At 36.5% G+C, this 21,207-nt stretch overlaps 1 protein-coding gene and 1 non-coding gene across 38 annotated transcripts in view; one reads left to right on the top strand and one right to left on the bottom strand.

Moving 5' to 3' along the window:
• Positions 1-21,207, bottom strand: part of PTPRD (protein tyrosine phosphatase receptor type D) — a 2,309,829-nt gene that overhangs the window by 573,572 nt on the left and 1,715,050 nt on the right. The window lies entirely within an intron of this gene.
• LOC112204458 (small nucleolar RNA SNORD27) lies at positions 2,573-2,644 on the top strand. The gene has a single exon (XR_002938102.1). It is a non-coding gene; the product is annotated as a small nucleolar RNA SNORD27 (small nucleolar RNA).

Raw genomic sequence — 21,207 nt, 5'->3', positions numbered from 1 at the left:
TCTCGGCTCACTGAAACCTCTGCCTTCCAGGTTCAAGCAATTCTCATGCCTCAGCTTCCCTAGTAGCTGGGATTATAGGTGCCTGCCACCACACCTGGTTAATTTTTGTATTTTTAGTAGAGATGGGGTTTCACCATATTGGCCAGGCTGGTCTTGAACTCCTGATCTCAGGCGATCCACCCACCTTGGTCTCCCAACGTGCTGGGATTATCAGCGTGAGCCACCGTGCCCGGCCTGCCTCTGTCTTTAGAAAACCTGAATGTACCCATGTCGGATCAAATGCTTTCTATAATTATGAACATAGGGAACATTTTATTTCTAGAGCCAAATTATTTCCACACGCTTAATTGTGTTAAGTTTTTCACTGCCACATTCTTAACAACTTGCATCCATATACGACCTAGCAGATTTTTGGTGAATTGCATCCTTCAACAGAAGAAAAATATTTACTATGACACACCTTTTTGGTTTTTAGTAATTTGGTTATAATCCCAAAGATGATTGGTAGGAAAGAACTCAAAAAGAGATTTGTGTCTACAAGACACCAACATCTGGAAGAAAATGAAATGAAAAACTTAAGTCCAGCTGCTTTGTTCATAAGCCAGACATATTGATATTTGGGGACATCTGGAGGGCTGACTGAAATTTTTGATTTTCTTACAGATGTTCAGTGTCATATAGACACAGGGATAACTACACATGAAAAGATATGCTTAATGGTATTTCACTAACTATGTAATTGCCATAGTTATGAAAGGGAACCCTTTCATAATGCTAATGTCTGTGGACAGCATGGAGACTCACCTTATTGGCCTATGCTGTTATATAAATTATATTTTATAGCATATGGTTATTATGTTCCAGGACATAGATTTTGACCCAGATAGCCATGTCATGATATAGATGTTATGGATTTTGAAATTAATTACCTTATAGCTCTTTTTGTTTTAAGTTCTAGTTGGTTAAATGCAGTTAGGAAGAATGGGGACATTTACTTGATTTCTCAAGTTTTCTTAAATAACAAACATTTAAAATGTATGGTTTAAATAATTCAAGTTTTAAAATGATGTCACATTCTAACTAAATATAGTCCTAGGGCTGAATTTTTTCTGCAGTCAGCACCCCCTACCCCTTGACTGTTGTGTGAAGCAGCTGCATTATCTACATTTTGCCAAGTAAACAAACTGCACCGTGCAATAGTGTTTGTTGTTTGCTAATGTGCTGGTGGTTAAAAAATGCTTAAAAACTCTAATTATACATTTCCATATAATACAGAGGCGTTGTCAGGCCATGCTTCATTCCTGGAAGATATACACACACAAACTGCATTTCTATTTTGTTCGGTTCATGGTAGATACTGAATAAATATTTTGTAAATGACTAAAAAATAATATGAAGCTTAACTGATTACTTCCTAGGCACTGGACATTGGGCTAAGCATTTAAAGCATATGGCATTACTCAATCCACAAAATCATCTTCTGAAGTGACTTTCTTATCCCCATTTTACATGTGAGTTAACTGAGGTACAGAAATATTCAGTAAGTGACTTGCCCAAGGCCACATCATCTAGTACTTATAAGGCAAAAGTGGCTTTTGAACCCAGGTTTGTCAGACTCCATAACGCATGCTATTAACCATTATTTTCTGTTGCCTCTTCTTAAAGTGAGTATCTCACGGCAGAGACCTAGGTGGTTGAGACCCCCAAGACTGGTTTAAGGCCACTGTCAAACACAGACATGCACAGATCATTTTATTCCTATTTCATTAAAAACCATCGTGGCAGTGAGATGCTGGCTCCTGCACATAGGTGGAAGAAGTAACAATTTTTATACAAACCCCACTTGTACAGATCCAAAATGATTCAGTCACTGGGTGAGCAAAAGTTGTTTTAAGCCAAATGACACCTGTAAAGGGAAGTTATGTCACCACTCTTTCCTTTTAAATCTGAACTTCTTACTTACTGGCCTGGTCTGTTGCAAACATCAATGTGTCATAAAAAATATGTTGCCCTATAAATCACATCTCTCCTGTAGGAGATTACAACATTTTTTTATTGCCCATCTAAAGCTCTTGAAGTTTTGTTTCTTCAAAACCTATCCTAGTTACAAAGAGATGAGATTTTTACTTCAAAGGAAGCAGTAATGAAATCTACACTTGCAGAACACAAAACTACCTCTTTAAGAGTTTTCAATTGTTGATATGTCACTCAGTTTTGCAATTGCCATTTAAAACTTTAGAATCCACAGAAGTGTCCACCTTCTATGATTATTTCCCCGCCACTTTCAGCAATGTATGCAAACACATCAGCGCTTTGATGTCAAGTCTTATGTTTCCTCACTGGAACTTACAGGAAGAACCATCTCAATTCTTGGAAAACCACAGCTTCCAGTGCATTTAATGTGAAACACATTAGGAAATTCATTATATATACCCACAAACGTGGGGATTTTAAATCAAATAGCTGCGTTTTTCAATGTGAAAATTTAAAAGGAAGAATAATTACTCTCACTCTTTAACAGAATAATCAAGTGGTATTAGTTTCCTTTTGCTTTCTTTAAAGAGTGCTCATCACTTCATGACATACACAAAATGACAAGCATACAGTGGAACTTCCAAGTGAGATCATCTTACTTCTGAAAAGTGGAAAAACAACAACAAAACAAGAGTGCTCATCAAGTACTATGTGAAAGTCTATGTTTATGTACCAACACAGTAATACCTTTCATTTACATGGCTATTTATAGTTTTAAAAGTGCTTTTACATTTATTATATAATTGGGTGATATAATCTGGATACTTGAAAGCATACCAGATATACCTTCACCCAATGGTTTTCTTACCACTAAATTCAAGGTAGATATGCTTTTCAGGCATTGCCTTGACTAAAAAGGTAACATGAAATAAACTCCTCTAGTCCCATATAGATTTTAGACAAAGAAAACAAAAAGATGACCAACATTGTCTCCCTCGTGTGAAACCAAAATTCATAAGAGGGGCTTTTATGAAAGGTTTCCCAACAGTACCAGACTACAACCTAACAATTCACTCTTCCAAGATTAAGTGCTTCACCTTGAGGGTTATTTTTATGGCTGCTTCTAACTGTGGTGCTTCACCTTAGCCATAAAATATCACCTCAGAGGGATGAGCTAATGGTGGGTGTGAAGATGTTTCTCCTGGGAACCGTCATGAGTGAGAAACACAATCAGGGAATAGCATGTTGCATGCAAAGCATGTGACAGAGTGGAGAGAACACAGACTTTGGAGTCCAACTATCTTGCATCCAAACCAAGGTTATTGTACTTATTAACTTGAAGGCCCAGAGCAGCTTATGTAACCACCCTGAGCCTTATTTTCCTTATCTGTATAATGGAGGCAGTAATATCCTTTCCTTATAAGGTTATTGGGAAGATGAACTGTAATACTGAATGTAAAATATTTATTTGTTGCTCAAGATATTAAATAATAAGGATATTCATTGCCCATCTATTATTAGACCTGTGTCCCTCCTATTGCAGTTTTCCAGGCAGAAACCCAAGAGGGTATGAACCAAGGAATTCATTGCAGGGAAATGAACAGGAGGAGAAAGCTTTAGTCTAGGATGGCTTCCCAGATTCTGACTTGGGCATCTGGATGATTTTGAAGATGATATTTACTAAAACCAGAAATACAGAGAGATGGTAGAATGAGAGTGAGAAAGAGAATGAGAGAGAGTAGAGAGAGAAAGAGAGAGAAATTGCATAATATGTATGTCTTGTTCACCCCTGAATTCTCAGCTCCTAGCAAAGTTCCTGGCACATAGTAGGCAATATAACAGATATGTGTTAATAAATAAATGAATAATGAGCAAATCATACACTGAGATCACCCAGCCTAATTCAGGGCCCATATATATTTAAAATTTTTTATTTTATTTCAGTAATGTTTGGGGCACAGGTGGTTTTTGGCTACATGGATAAGTTCGTTAGTGATGATTTCAGAGACTTTGGTGAACTCATCACCTGAGCAGTGTACACTGTGCTCAATGTGTAGTCTTTTATCCCTGATCCCCCACCCACCCTTCCCCCAAGTCCCCAAAGTTCATTGTATCATTCTTATGCCTTTGGATACTCATAGCTTAGCTCCTACTTATAAGTGAGAACATAAGATATTTGGTTTCCCATTCCTGAGTTACTCCACTTAGAATAATGGTCTCTAACTCAATCCAGGTTGCGTGAATGTCATTATTTCATTTGTTTTATGGCTGAGTAGTATTCCATGGTGTATATATACCACATTTTCTTTATGCACTTGTTGGTTGATAGGCATTTAGGTTGGTTCCATATTTTTGCAATTGCAAATTGTGCTGCTATAAACAGGCATGTGCAAGTTTCTCTTTCATATAATGACTCCTTTTCCTCTGGGTAGATACCCAGTAGTGGGATTGCTGGATCAAATGGTAATTCTGCTTTCAGTTATTTAAGGAATCTCCACACTGTTTTCCATAGTGGTTGTACTAGTTTACATTCCCTCCAGTAGTGTAAAAGTGTTCCCTTTTCACAGTGCCTATATTTGAATTAGATATATGATCAAAATAAATATATCTCAGAATATTCCCATCAAAAATATATAAATATCTAACTTGGCGTGTATGCCCTTTATCAAGGGCTACAATAAAAGACTTGCATAGCAATTCAAATGAAATGGATTGAGAATGAAAAATACAGAAGGGTAACATTACCTAGATACATCAGGAAACAGTTTCTTTTCCAGGCTTAATGTGCTAGGAAGTAAGAGATACTACTGTTTTCCATCTCACATTTCTATCTGGATGTGTACAAGTGTAAGAAACTATTGGCCTCAGGCAAGAATCTTGTCACCTCTCATAAATTCATAGCGCTTCCCCTTGTCTCCACCTGAAGACTCGCAAGTGACACAGAACCATTCACCAGCTAGACTTCATCTTTTGGGTCAGGGCTGAATCAATGTGGTTAGAAAAAGTGTATGTTAAACAAAAGGTAGCCTGGACCTTTGCATGGAAAGATCTTTATTTTAATGTACTTATTAGACAGATATTTTCAGATTCCCTTAAATATATCCATTCCTAGAACAAATTTTCTTCCTATTTTGTGGCATATTTTACTTTTCTCTCCTTTGAGAGAGTCTTGTCTTCCATACCACTGTAGGCAAGCAGATAATCTATCTGCTATTTATACAGTACATCTATTTTTCCAAAAGCATTGGTCTCTAGGAAGCAAGGTGCTATTATAATTGCCTATTTTCATTTGTTACTTCATCATGAAAGCAGGCTAAAATGAGGGCGTGAGAAGGCGACGTTCAGCAGCTGCCTGTCTCAAAGAGGAAATGGGCAAAAGAGGCCTTTTCAGTCATAGACCAGGTTCAACTGCCTTTTAGGATTACTGATGAGGTAAGCTTTATCATTTTAAAGTGTAAGTAAGTCATGGGGTTTTTGAAGTGAATTGTATCACTTTAAAAATAAGGATCAAGGTCTTTGGAAAATCAATTAGCCCCTGTATTTGAACAGATGGGATACATACACCTCTCTCAGAACTTCTGTGCTTTGAATTAATCTAATTTTTTTTTTTTTTTTTTTTTTTTTTTTTTTTTTTGAGACTGATTCTGCCTCTGTTACCCAGGCTGGTGTGCAGTGGCGCGATATCCACTCACTGCAAGCTCCGCCTCCCGGGTTCCGGCCATCCTCCTGCCTCAGCCTCCCGAGTAGCTGGGACTACAGGCGCCCGCCACCACGCCTGGCTAATTTTTGTATTTTTAGTAGAGACGGAGTTTCACCGTGTTAGCCAGGATGGTCTCAATCTCCTGACCTCGTGATCCGCCCGCCTCGGCCTCCCAAAGTGCTGGGATTACAGGCGTGAGACACCGTGCCTGGTCAATCTAATTTTTTTTTTTTTTTAAGGTAAGCATTCTTTAACATACGTGGAAAAGAGTGATCTTTAAAAAACAATGCTAATACATTAAAGAGCCATTTGTTATATGCACAAGTTAGCAGCGTACAATTTGATACAAAATTAGCAACTGATAATTCTGAAAAACAGCAATTTCTTCTTACTAGGAAAGCCACACAATGGCCTGAATTCTTCTCCCTGCAATGGACGCAGCGATGGAGGCAGGATATACTCATACACCTGACATGGCAAAATTGGGCCAAGTAATATGTTAATGGTGCCCTTTGCCATGAGTAAATGCATTGAAAACATTTATTAGGAATTGCCACAGAGTTCTAGGAACCACTGGAAGCAAAATAAAGTCATTCTGTGACTGCTTAAAATCACCTTGGGAATCCCAGCAGTCGTGGAGTTGGGCAGATTTAGGTGATCTAAATCAACGTCTATGTCTCTTGTATAAGGCTTAATTTTATCTCTGCTTTTCTGAGTGGGCTAAAAATCCTTGTGATTATCTTCCCCTTCTTAACGTCCCCTTATGAATGCTTGTTTTCTTCTTATTCATTCACATACTCTCCCCTTTCTACTCCCTCCCTTCCTGCTTTTCTTTTCTCTGTGCTTGAGGTTTGGGAGATGAAAGGAAAGAAACAGAATTCCACTCTGGGCTTCTTCTGATCCTCTGCTGACCCCAGCCCTAACAGCATGGGAGAGTTCAGTATGACTAACTCCTCCATCCACGCTGCTTTTCCTCAGCTTGTGACGGAAATTTTGTTCAGACCAGTGTAGAACTCCTTGGATTCTGGCATATGACTTCTCTAGCAGGGAGTAGGCCATTTGTGCTGATGGATATGGGGAGTCAGTGCAGGAGGAAAGAGGACCTTTCTTCATCATCACAGACTCTGAACCACTATGTTAGAACTGGAAGGGACTCCACAGAAATCCTTGCCCAATTTATTTATTCATGACACAAACATTTTCCAAGAATCTGTGTTAAGCATTGGGGATGCAGAAATATAAATCCTTTAGAATCTCTCTTATTATGGATAAATATAATAATAATACAAAGTTGAATATATATATGTGTGTGTATATATATGTGTGTATATATATATGTGTGTTTATATGTGTGTATATATGTGTATATATATGTGTGTATATATATGTGTATATATATGTGTGTATATATATGTGTATATATATGTGTGTATATATATGTGTATATATATGTGTGTATATATATGTGTATATATATGTGTGTATATATATGTGTGTTTATATGTGTGTATATATGTGTATATATGTGTGTATATATATGTGTATATATATGTGTGTATATATATGTGTATATATATGTGTGTATATATATGTGTATATATGAGTGTATATATATATCTGTATATATATGAGTGTGTATATATATATGTGTGTGTATATGTGTATATATATATGTATGTATATATGTAGACAAAGTTCTACGGAAGCTCAGAAGAAAGAACCACTAGTTCCAAGGTTGAGAGGAGGGAAGATTTTACCAAGTAGTGGACATGCAAAGACCCAGAGAAATAAAAGCACACAGATAATTCACTGAAGGAAGGAAGTGTGAGAGTATAGGCATGAAGTCTATGGAAGTGAAATAAGATAAAGACAATAAAGTGAGTCATGAAATTAAGATGTCATTGATAATCTTGACGTCCATGTCGGTGGAATAGTTGAATCCAACTATAGTGAGACATCAGGATATGAGAAGAAAAACTAAGTTTTCTAAGAAGTTTGATGGTGGATAAGAGATGAACAGTTTAGACATTTAATTAGGATGCTGAGTAAAGGAAAAAAATATATATGATAGAAGACATTTGAAGAGTTTTGTTTTGTTTTGCAAATAGGAACGGACCAAGAGAGAAAAAAATCTGATGGGACAAGAGAGGTTAAAACAAAAGCATGTTCCTGGAGATAATAAGGAAAAGATGTGAACAGATTATCATTTAATGGATTAGCATTGTATTGGGCAGCAGCCACCTTTCATTATCAGGAGACAGAAAGAGATAAAAATCTGTGTTGCCACCTGCAAAATACGAAGGGAGAGTAGAGAAGGGAGCTGAGTGTGGAAAACAAAAGGCTTGTAGAGAAACAGAAAGCGAAGTGACCAAGAAAGGACCATGATGCTCAAGGTCAACATTTCCAGTAATCAGAGAAACACCATTTCACTCTCAGAAAATTGACAAAACCCAACAATCCACAAGCAAACAAATAGCAATCTGACAATTTCAAGTGTTGGCAAGTGTGTGGAGCAGTGAGAGCTCTTATGGCTTTTTGCTACACCTGCTTTGAGAGCACTTTGGCACAATGTGGTAAAGATGCAATCATACTTCCAGGTATGCAGTGGGGGACCTCTTATGCATGTGCACAAGGAAGATATAACCTAAGTGGCCATCAATAAGATACACATTTGAAAATGTGGTGTATTAATTGGGCCACTCTTCAGAAGTTAAAATGGACTAGGGATGCATCTATCAAAGTGGAAACACATTTATGACACAATGTTGAGGGAAGAAAAGCTCGCTGTAGAATGGTATGAATGGTAAGGAACTATTTATGAAAAATTCAAATCCCACAGAACAATTTTATATACCATTAATGAATACATCTGCATATGTGGAAGTAAAAAAAAAATAGACAAGAAAAGATATACAGCTCAAACATATTGTATCTCTCACATTGTATTCTGTAAAACACATCCGAAGACACGCACACAATGGAATATCAGGCAGCAATAAGAATAACCAATCTAGGCCAGGTGCAGTGGCTCATGCCTGTAATCCCAGCACTTTTGGAGGCCAAGGCGGGTGGATCACCTGAGGTCAGGAGTTTGAGACTAGCCTGGCTAATGTGGTAAAACCCTGTTTCTACTAAAAATACAAAAAATTAGCCAGGTGTGGTAATGCGTGCCTGTAATCCCAGCTACTCAGGAGGCTGAGGCAGGATTATTGCTTGAACCTGGGAGGCAGAGGTTTCAGTAAGCCAACATCACCCCACTGCATTCTAGCTTGGGCAACAAGAGCGAGACTCCATCTCAAAAAAAAAAAAAAAAAAAAAAAAAAAGTCTGCAACTGCATGCGACTGTATGGATAAACCTTGCAAATATAAGGTTGGGCAAATGAAACCAGACACTGACAAATACATATTGCATGATTTATATAAAAACAAAAGTCCGTGTATCCTGATAGGAGTCAGAATGTGGGGGTTGGGGGTTGCTTAGAAACTGTAAGTGGGTATAGATGTGGTCATACATGATGCTTGTAATGTCCTATATTTTTATCTAATTTTTGGTTGCACAGGTGTTTTCAACTTATGAAAAGTCATTAAACTGTACACTTAGTAAATATTTAGTAAACTGAACATATGCTATATTGCAACAAAGTGTGTAAAAATGCCATTTGAAAAAGGAAAGTAGTTTTGGGGTAAAACGGCATATTAACATTTATTTACTCTTGGTTGATGGGCTCATAGTTGTTTTTATGATATGTCCTTGTTGTTAATTTATAATATTTCATCACAAAAAAGGAACACAGGAACCAACTTAAATTAGGAATTACAAATAGTAGATGGCACCAATCAACAGAGAGAGAGACAACAAACAATTTGGAGCCCAGAGAGCCCAAGAGATCTGCTTGTGGCAAAACTGAAAAAGGAATCGAGTCTCTTCACTTCTCACTGCAATGCAGTGCTGTCTTTTACATATATATTGTCACAAGCTTTATATTTTCACTTTTTACTTTGGAAACTGATTCAACTTCTGCCTTTAAGTCTTGTGCAGTACTCTTACTCTGTGTTAGTAACTATATTAATCACCAATTAAAGAACTTTGCAACCCTCCTAGCAGCTGTAGATATTTTTAAACATGGGGATTTGAGCTAGGTGAAAGAATGACAATGTTTCCTTTTCTGCTTTTCAGACTTTCCCCAAAGCCTCTATGCGACTATTTTATAAGATACACCAGGATAAGATCAAAGCCCTTCCAAGAGGGTCTGGCATTCTCTATCTTTTTGGTTGCCAAAATAAAAACATAAGTCAAATTCAACACTATTAATGGATAATATGTTCCCACTCTCCCTGTCCTTTTGAAAAAGAGACTGAGAGTTTTACTTTGGAAATTCAGTGACAGTGAGTTTGATTTTAAATACACCAAAGAGTTGGAAACTATCTTTTAGATAATAGAACCTTCAAACAGTGTGGAAGATTTTTCAGGGAAGTCCAACAGACTTCAACTCACTATGAATAAATAAAATCGAGAATAAAATGTCCTTTGTAGCATGCTTTCTCCTCTCCCTGATATGTGTGCAATTCCTGTGCCCTGCATTCGCTTTTTAATGCTCAGATAATCCCAGGTTTTTAATCCATGCCACTTCAGCACGTCACACTTGATTGCAGAATTTGGTGAAGACAATGAGTGCTGCTGAAATGTGAGACACTCCTCCAGACTTTAGTTTACTGTGTAAAGACAGGTAGGAAGAGCCTTCTAGATTTAACTCGCATATATCATAAAGCTAAAGCAACGAGAAAACTATATATTTCACATTAAAGTTGGGCATTTCTCTTCAGAGAGAAGTTGAGCCGAATAGCACTTGTTAATTCCAAGGTTCAGCACACTCCTAGGAGCCTGTTAATATTTGCTGCCCCCTGTAGTTTGCTCTTGTAAAAATCCTTAAAAAATCAAGAGAGCTATTTAAAACTCCAGTTGCTCTTTTAAATCTGACACACTTGTGGAATTTCATTTCCTGTCTTTTTTCAGTCCAACTCCATACATCAGAGTGTTGACATGGGGCAAGACAAGGGAACACTACTGTGAGCAGTAGTGATTTCATTTAAGTGAATAAACTGGGGGAAATGATTGCCTTTTAAACATGCAGACTATATTATATGGAGAAAGCCTGCTCACATAAATATAATTTTCTTTAAAAAGGCAGAGGAAGCTTCTGTTTATTGAACTACTTTCTCAATTTCCTATTGCCTTCAGAATTGGTTATGGACATGATTTCCATTGTCTCCAATCACAATAGCTTCTAATAACATTAAGCTTAAAATAATACAGAAGAACAGGACAGACTTGTGGTTTGTTCATTTGCTGAAACTAATATAGATGGCAGAAATTTTACCCAAGCTTAAAATAGCATAAAATAGCATATAGAACACAAAAGTCAACACTGGCTCAATGATGAATGAAATTTCATTATAAAGAATCACAACCTAACATCTAATTTTAGTAAAAATTTTGGAACTAGTTATTGCCACAAACAAATGCTGCGGCAGAAGATAATAAAACTGTTTACTTTATCAATAGATTAATGAAGAGGAGTAGGTAATTCTGAGATAATATCATCCCATAGTCTGTGTGACTTGAATAGTTTCAGGTTTAATTTCATGATTCAATTGGCCTGCATATACGTAACTCCCAGAAAGATTATAGATGAGTGCAATTAATTTGTACAGTGTTAAAGCTTCCCACAGGCACATAAAACATTCCCTTTAGTTCCTTTAGAGTTAATATTACAGATTCAGGTTATTTTTCATCAGAAATGAATCCCAAAGTTGATAATTCCAATCAAATTGGTAAAAATAAAAGCATACCTACGGTTGCTTTGAGATCAAGAAAGAGAACTGTAGATTAGTTCTAATTTTATGTAGGTAACTGAAGTGAATGAATGCCTCTTTCTAAAATGATAAAAACAAATTAAAATAAAGGCTTTTGATAGGAGAAACTTTAATATATCTACAATACTGTGAAATACATCAGGATAAATTATGTCTGCTGATGATCATTTTTATTATGAAACTCTTAAAATATAGCCATAATATTTCATTTTGTTGAGGTAGAGACAGAGGTCAAAATCTATCAATCAAGGAATATTTATTAAATGCCTGTGGGTTCCCTGCTGAAGGGGATATCAAACAAGCATAAGTCGTAGACACTCATCTCAAGGTACATGCAGACTGACTCATAGCTAAATGAGTGAAAAGACAATAAGCATAAGAGAAGTTTACAAAAGAGATGTTTTTTTCGTAGCATGGTCAGAAGGTATGGATTGAGCTGGGCTGGGATTTAGATAAGAAGACAGATGTGCAAGTTGAAGGGATCAGAAAGTGCTTCTGAGGGTTGATACATTAAGTGAAGCTTTGAGGTAAAGCTACCATATAGTGATGGTGTCTGGCTAAAAGCGGACACAGAGAATGTGTGGAAGATTTTGAACCTGGACCTAGAGAGTTTTGATATCCCCAGAGAGGGCCTTGGCCATGAGCTGTCTGCACCAGTAAAACAACACAGACAAGAATTTCTTAGTGGGACATACCTCCAGGGGAACCCAGGACTCAGTATCTACCTGAACAATGCTTTCAGGGGACCCTGATGGAAAGACGTGGTCAGAAGTAAACAGCTTCCTCTGGGAATCTGGTAAAGACGTTGGCAACCTGAGATATGGGGGGCACACAGCTGGAAAGAATGCTGAGTTGGATAAACATTTGATTCCTTGTCACTTTCTTACTGTGTGAGCTTCAGGATTGGCACCAAACTTCTCTGGCACTCCAACTCTTTATTTACAGAGTGAGGATTAGTAACACCCCGTCTGCCTATATCATGGAACCTTAGTGAAAAGCAAGTGAGATAATATGGCAAAAGTACTTTGTAAACTGTAAGTTGCTACATAACTAAAGATTTGCATCAACATTCATGACACATTGTCTCTGATTCATTAGCTGAAATATGGTCACCATTAACCTTCTTCCACTCTTCCCTATTAATTCATTTTCATTTCTCACTTCTCTGCCCTAGACACTCTCTTTCCTGAAAGTTTCCCCTCCTCATCCCTTGTCAGTCTTACTTCTCATGCCCTCAACTCTTATGTATGATTTGTAGGACATTATCCATTTTTACTCATATTCTCTTTTATATAAGGATGTGTGCCTCTCAGTGGCATTATCAACTCTGAGAGAAAATGAACTTTTTTTTTTTCTTTTAAAATAACTATCTGAGAGCCCCAGGAATCTCCTGTACTTGGAAGCAAAGAGTTGGGGATAGAGGGGAAGGAGAAGCAAACTGAAAGTTTGGTGATGGTGGCAGAGGAAAACCTAAGTACAAACTGACCCCATCCCAGGTAGCCTGACTGTTCTCTCGTTCTACTCTTGGTGATTATTTATACAATGTAGATGGCAATCCAGATTTCTATTTTATATGGATTGAATTGAATAACTACAAAATAATAATGAGTTAATAAAAGTATTGCATTATATTTCACATATATAAAATAGCATTCAAAAACTAAATTAAAATACAGAGGTTGAGTGAGATTTTATATTTTCTACATCAACTACTTTAATTGAGTATCTAATCCAGAAGACTTGGCACGAATAAGATCTCAATGCAATTTTTTTCAAACCTCAGGAAACAGCTTAATTTTTTCCCCCACTGATGACAAATACTGTTCAATTATTACTAACACTGGTATGATGGGACAGAATTTGGAGGACCATGCATATCAGACAGAGAAATCATCTGTGAAAGGTCATATTAAGTAGGGGAAATAAAGTGGTAGATTTTATTTTTTAACAAGATATGTTTGTTTTATATATAAAAAGACTATTTTCATGTTTCAATCAACTCACTGACAAAAGCAAAAATATAACTAGGAAGGCAAATAGGCAATAATGGAACATAAGTGGAGTATTTTAATAAAAGTGACTTCATGAAAATTTGTCATTTTGGATTATGTGCATCAGTGATCCACCTATCAAATGTCTCCCTTCATAAATTTCTGTATCAGATAATTTTTTCTCTCTTAAAGAGAGCTGCAGAGCTAATGGAGAACCAGGCAAGATAAAAAAAAAAGATTGTTTATCTGCTGGGCAGGGCTTATAAAGCCATCTTGCATTTGCTACAGAGGCCTAATCCAAGAGCATCGTAATTATCATTTCTGAACCTGGGTCCCTCAAGTGGCATTTCTCCTTTGACTTACAACACCTGAAAACTAAAGGTAGCATGCCCTCTTTAACAAAAGTGAGTTGAACATAATGGACTCTGTGTTCCCGTATTTTAAAAATTGACTGTGTTCTCAAACATTAATTCAAGCAGTTGCACGATTCAAGGGATGGGATTGTGTCTCTGCATTTTTGTTGTTCAACTAGAGATCGGCATATCTCCCACCTATGAGTATGCATAAACAGCAACTGCAGGTAATACTTGGATGGTGTCATTAAGGTCTCAAAGCAGAAATTTTCTGGAAAAGTGCACTAAACAGATTGTTTCCATTTTTGCTCCCCCCATCCTGCAAGTGGTAGCTGTTTCATGGCAAGGAGCAGTTGTGGGAAGGTTGTTGAGGGTGGTTTTGAAGGAAACAGCCTGTGTTTAGACTGGAGTCGTTGCCTGGAACCCACAAAAGTGAACGTTTCTCCTTTCACTTGCATTTGCAATGTGTCACAATGGGGATTGCTAAATTTCGCCCAGATGCTAGTATATGCATGCATGTTTTAGGTATCCTTGTGGGTGAGTGCTTGGCAGTCGGCATGTTGCCTTTGAGAGTAGAGTAAAATGAGAGAAGTTCATCCTGTTAAAATCTAGACATTCAAAGAGCAACAAGTATTTGTTAAAGTTTTTAGAATGGGAGCAAATAAACGATTTGGAAACATGAATCTTTGTGGAAAAACAAATCCAAATTATTCCAAACATGCTTGAACACATCTTCTTTTTGAGATCATTTTTCTTTCTTAAAATTTTACTAAAATCTTTGGTCAGTGTAGATGTGTATCAAAACTGCATTGTCAAGCTGAGTAATGGACTATTCTATTCAACGACTGTTGGTCATTTCTAAGGCTGTGAGCGGACTTATATGACATACTATATAAATAATTTGTTAAAATGATATTTCATAAAATAATTAGGTTCAAAGGTATTACCTTGGTGAAAAAGCACCATTAGAAAGTAATACAAATATCCCTTTTAATGTATCAAAATGTATGTTTAAAGGAGGCAACAGGTTATCATACCATTAAAATATTTGTGAACAGGAATGAAGATATTGACATTTAAAGAACATGATGGCAAAATAATGTTTTGGATTTTGCTAGAGTTTTCAAGAGTTTTAATTGCTCATCTAAAAACTGTAATAAAATGGCACAATCATAAACAATAAAGAACAAACCCAAATTTTGTATTGTAAATGGAGTGAGTGGTCCAAACTGTTCATTTTCAGAACTACACTATTATTAATTTTAAAATAATCAGTCCTTGGGTCAGGTCACTGTTTGCCCAGAATTTGACCCTGCATGGTGGTGCTCCACCAATTTTCCTTTTGGATTACATTGATATATTTAAGTAGGTTGGGGATGGTCATGATGATGTAGTAATGATAGTACAGCAGTATGAGTGACATAAGGTCTTTCTGTAGAATCTTCAAAATGCTGAGAAAGACAGTCTTATTTGTAGTGAATAAACCAAATTAGCACTGAACACACATTAAATGTGGGGGAAAATGGTCCCAAAGAATTTAGGATTGCAGTTGTAAAACAAATGCTTGGTTTAGCATAAGATTTCAGCAATGCTTTTTAGTAGGCATATTGATATAATATTTTTGGCTTTGAAAGCCAAAACTGACAGCTTTATAGAATTCCATCCAACTTTAATTTTCATTTTTCAAAAGTAATAAATGTCTTGCTGACCTAAGTACAGGTAAGTACATGATGATAGCATTGATATCAGTAGGCTTTATCAGATTGGAAAAGGGGATATAGAAAAAAGGAGGAAAAGGACAGTATCAGGGCACATGCAAGAAGGGCATTTGAACAGTTACTAAGAAAGGGCAGAACACAAGGAACAGAAAAAGGAGAAGCCAAAGAGTTTTCAGTGAGCTTCATGGGTTCACTGGAGCTCAACAGCTCTGCACATATCCTGCAGTGTATACCACGACACAAATCTCACATTTGCATCTTCTGTACTCTGATTGTTTCTGATGGGTAAGAGTCTGAGCTCAGAAAGCCACCTAAACTGGCTGGGAAAAATTCCAGAAGAGAAAGAAACAAGCCGATGGCAAAATTCCCTTTCCTCAATTATGACAGTGAACTATTTCCATCAATATGAATGACTAGTCATAAATATTAATGATAATGGTAAAAATGATACATTTGTAGAGCACTGTTAATTTTGCACATTTGTTTACATCTATTGTCTCACAACAGCAGCATGCGATAAGTAGGGCAACACTTCTTATCTCCATTTCACAGAGGAAAAACAAATGCAAAATGCTTCATGAAGTTTAAGTAACTTATCCAAGCTCTCAGCAGTAAAGCAGTGACAGAGCAGAGGCTGGAACGTAGGTCTCCTGATTGCCAGCACTTAGCTGTTTCCCTTCTTTCTCTGGCTACTCCCAATTAATTAGCCATGCTAGTGTATCTTAAATCAGAAAATAAATTACCTGAAATGAGTGTAATTGCATCGTATTATTCATTGTTTCAGATCAGCATATTCTCTTTCTAGATCTCATTGCTGTCCTTGGTCTGACTTTATAATTTCCCTTTGTTCTCTACCAAAAATAGTCATACTAACGATTTTCATACATATAAGATTACGAAATCCTTCTCTGAAATTCCAGACACAGGCATAGGAACAAGTACCAGCTCTCTGGCTTTGTGTCAACAATTCTGGATAAATCTATGAAATTCTCTGAATCTTAATTTTCTTACTTGAAAAATAAGGGATTCAGATATAGTGTTCCAGTCAGCCTTTTTCTACACAATTGCACATATACACACAGATATCCCATATGCATAATCTCTATTCAGTCACTTAATTTATGAATCTATTACTGTATTATCATATACTATGCACATATTGACATATTATTAATATTACTCTCATTTCGGCTTCCACCAGAGTTTCTAGGTATATGTGTGTTTATGACACTGTCATGTGACAGAAACTGTTGCGACTCAAAGTGTTGTTGGTAGACCAGCAACTTCACTGTGACCTTAGAGATGATTAGCAATGCTCACCTCATGACCCAACCCAGATTTATTCAACTGGAATTGGCATTTTTCTTTTCTTTTCTTTTCTTTTTTTTTTTTTTTTTGAGACTGAGTCTTACTCTGTTGCCCAGGCTGGAGTGCAGAGGTGTGATCTTGGCTAACTGTAACCTGCGCCTCCCGGGTTCAAGTGATTCTCCTGCCTCATCCTGCCAAGTAGCTAGGACTACAGGCGTGTGCCACCACACCTGGCTAATTTTTTGTATTTTTAGTAGAGACAGGGTTTCACCATGTTGGCCAGGCTGGTCTTGAATTCCTCATCTCAAGTGATTCACCTCCCTCAGCCTCCCAAAGTGCTGGGATTACAGGCATGAGCCACCATGCCCAGCCTGGAATCTGCATTTTTAACAAGATGTTTGATGATTTGTGTATACTTTAAAGTTTAAGAAACAGCACCATAGATCATAAGCTTGTAGGAAAAAAGAAAAATAAGCCTTGGCAAATCTGTCCAACACATGGTATACGGTGGTTAAAAAATCTATTTGAATTTTCAAAATGCCATTTGAAATCTTTACAATTTCAGTCTTCAAAATCATCATTCAAAGGTAATCATAATTTCTATTTCTGTTAAGATTTTTCAGAAGGTTAATAGTAGTAATGAAGGGCTTAGGTGCTTTATTGTTTGTTTTTGTTGTTTAGTGAAAGCTTCACAAGTTTTTGGGAAGTAAGGAAAATGAATTTAGAATGAAGATAAAAATCTTATTTTGTTCAAATTATCTTGAATAATGAAACATCAAACGTGAAAATCTCACCACGTTTAGGAATCCAAATCTGTTGTGAAACTTGCTTGAGGCCACGTAATAAATAAGTGGCTTAGGGATCTATCTGATTCTTTTTTTTTTTTAATTCAAATTTTATTTTAGATTCGTGGGTACATGTGGACATTTGTTACCTGGGCATATTGCATGACGCCGAGGTTTGGGATATGAATCATCTCGTCTCCCAGGTACTGAGCATAGTACTCGACTGTTAGTTTTTCAGCCTAGCCACATGCTATTATACTAGGCAACTGACTGACTCAGGAACATATTCAAAGAAAAGGTCCATGATTGGTAGAAAAAGTGTGAAGCCAACTTTTAGTCATCCATTAGCGTTATTATCTTGTCTTTAAGGTATTACCATTCCTGCTAATGTTTATTTTTCCAGGTTGTATGTCCTCCTGCAGGAGGTATGCATTTGGATTAAATCAATCACTTTCAAAGGCTTCAAATCAGTAGGTTTGACAAAAATTTTCAACAACAAGGATGAATGTTGTTGCACTGTAAGTAACAATTTTGACATGAAGTATCCCCAAACTATTTTGTAAACCTCCTTAAAATAAAAACGAATAAAAATATTTCAATGCTACATATTAATGAATTATAGTAAGTAATTATCTTCTGTGGGCTTTAGTTTCCTTATCAGTAAAACTAACAAACTGTTCTGATTCTCTACCTTTAAAAAATTATGGGAAATTTGATTACTATTTAAAAGACTACTCTGTAAAGCAATATCCTACAAGTAAATTGCATGAAGTTCTTGGTAATAATGGTTGACTTAAATATTGTTTTATGTTCCACATATTTACATATTTATATCCATCCAATTTATTTTGAAAAATGGCTCAAGACAGTGTCTCATAGTAGATTTGTAAAGCAAGAAGTCTAAACGTGTTCACTTACATGTGGAATATATTATGATATTATGATTCGATTATTTATTTTTTCAACTTCTTATTCTGAAAAATTTCAAATTTACAAAAAAGTTGCAATAGTGCTACAGTGAACACTGATATTCTCTTCACCAATTGTGAATAATTTGCAACAAATGGTTTATTGCTATTTATTTTCTTTCTTTCCTAAAACATTTGTGAGTTAGTTTTAGTCATCGTGGCACTTTACCTTTAAGTAATTTAGCATTTATCTCCTAAGAACTACTAGGACATTCTTTCGTATAACCACAATAAAGTTTTAGAACTCAGTAAATTTAAGATTGATATGATGCTCTTATGTAATATATATCCATATTCAAATTTCCTGTAAAAATTGTATAGCTGCTTATTTCTCAAACTTGGATCCAATCAAAAGTCACACATTAGGCCAGATGCAGTGGCTCATGCCTTTAATTCAAGCATTTTGAGAGACTGAGGTGGGCAGATCACTTAAGGTCAGGAGTTCGAGACCAGCCTGGCCAACACAGTAAAACCCTGTCTCTATTAAAAACACAAAAATTAGCCAGCTATGGTGGCGCATGCCTGTAGTCCCAGCTACTCTGGAGGCTGAGGCATGGGAATCGCTTGAACCCAAGAGGCAAAAGTTGCAGTGAGCTGAGATCACACCACTGCACTCCAGCCTGGGTAGCAGAGGGAGACTCTTAAAAAAAAAAAAAAGCTACACATTACATTTAGTTGGTCATGTTAAATATTATTTGCAAAACACATAATTGTATATCACTGTGGTCTGTAGATATTTTTCTAAAATAACAAATGTACTTGGGAAAATCTTATATTTGATTGTACACTCATAATGCATGTTTTCATATAATTGAGGTAAAAAACTCAACTAAATTTCATGTTTCTGATATATAAAAGCACACACACATTTTTCCACTGAAATGAGCACGTTTGGACATTTTTGGTTTGCATACACATTAAAATTGGCCGAAGATGTAAACTTGAAACTTGGCAAGATTGTAAGAAAATAAGGCCAGAGTTAGAAGGAAAACGCTTCAAGATTTAAATGACACAAATGATTAGAATTATGAGTATACAAAAATGAAAGAGAACATTGTCTACCTTTAAGGTCATTCTCACCAGTCATCTCTGATTGGGTGGCTAAAAGTCAAGATGAAGCTAAAGGACTTATGTAACATGCAAATCAATCCAATGTTTATGTTTCAGAAAAATCAAGCAGTTCCAAAGTAAAGCATTCTGTGATGATTTTAATTTGGCCATGGTTCGCATTTCTGTTCCTGTTTTCATAGATATGTATAAACTTGGCCTTTCCCTTGGCCTTCTTCCCGTAGGCTCTCAGTGGTTGCCCTCGGAAGTGCTATTTTCTTTCTGTGTACATTATGGCCCTCCAGATGCACTGCACTTCCTTTGAATGTGCAAAAAAGATGAGGACTATAAGCACACATCAGAGGATAAAGAATTAGCCGGCCGGACGTCGTGGCTCACATCTGTAATCCCAATACATTGGGAGGTTGAGGCGGGCGGATCACCTGAGGTCAGGCATTCAAGACCAGCCTGGCCAATGTGGTGAAACCCCTCCTCTACTAAAAATACAAAAATTAGTTGGGCATGGTGGCGAGTGCCTGTAATCTCAACTACTCAAGAGGCTGAGTCAGGAGAATCACTTGAACCAGGGAGACCGAGGTTGCAGTGAGCCGGAATCACGCCACTGCATTCCAGCCTGGGAGACAGAGTGAGACTCCCTCGCAAAAAAAAAAAAAAAAAAAAAATAGAGAGAGAGAGAGAGGGAAAAGAATTAGCCTACCCTTCTTCCATTGTAGGATAGCTTGGAATAATTTGTCTTGACACAGGATATTTCCCAATCCAACGAGTTTATTCACAATGATCCTAAGGAAACAAATCATGTCTGTGTTGCTAACTTATACTACACATTACCAAATGCAAAAATAAATATCACCATAGACCAGCTTCATTTGGAATGCCAAAGTTTAAGTTTTCCAAGTTTAGTCTTAAGTGAGCATAGTTTAGGTTTACATTTCATTTTCATATGTGTAGATAAATCTGTATGTCCAAAGCTCAGAGAGACACATGGCAAACATTTCTTGAATGCAATGAACGCAACACGAACATAATAAATTAAATATTTGTAAGGACCTATGCCCTGAGTTTGGAAATTTTCCTGACTAGATGATAATTTTATCCTTTTGAGTGCCATTAAAACAAACATCTTTTTTTCCTCCTTATAGTCATGGTTTATAGAAGTTTAAAAGTTTGATAGCAAGGAGCTAAGCACTGTTTTTTTAAGCACTTGTTTGAGCAAATTAACTCTACCTTGTTCCAAATTCTTTTACAATTAGTTTGAGTGACTTAAGAAGAGAGTGCACTGTAGATAGATTCTGACTTTGTCATTTTTCATCAGTGTAACTTTGGGGAAGTTACTTTGTCTTGATATAGTTCAGTTTTCTCACCTGTGAAAAAATTAATTTCTACCTCAAGAGGTGATCAAAGAAGTAAATGAGATAATGCTATGATACACTGACGTACTACATTGTAAGAAATATTTAAAAATTAAGAC

The sequence above is a fragment of the Pan troglodytes genome, chromosome 11, assembly GCF_028858775.2.
Source record: "Pan troglodytes isolate AG18354 chromosome 11, NHGRI_mPanTro3-v2.0_pri, whole genome shotgun sequence".
NCBI lineage: Eukaryota > Metazoa > Chordata > Mammalia > Primates > Hominidae > Pan > Pan troglodytes.
This window is presented reverse-complemented; position numbering and strand designations above follow the sequence as displayed.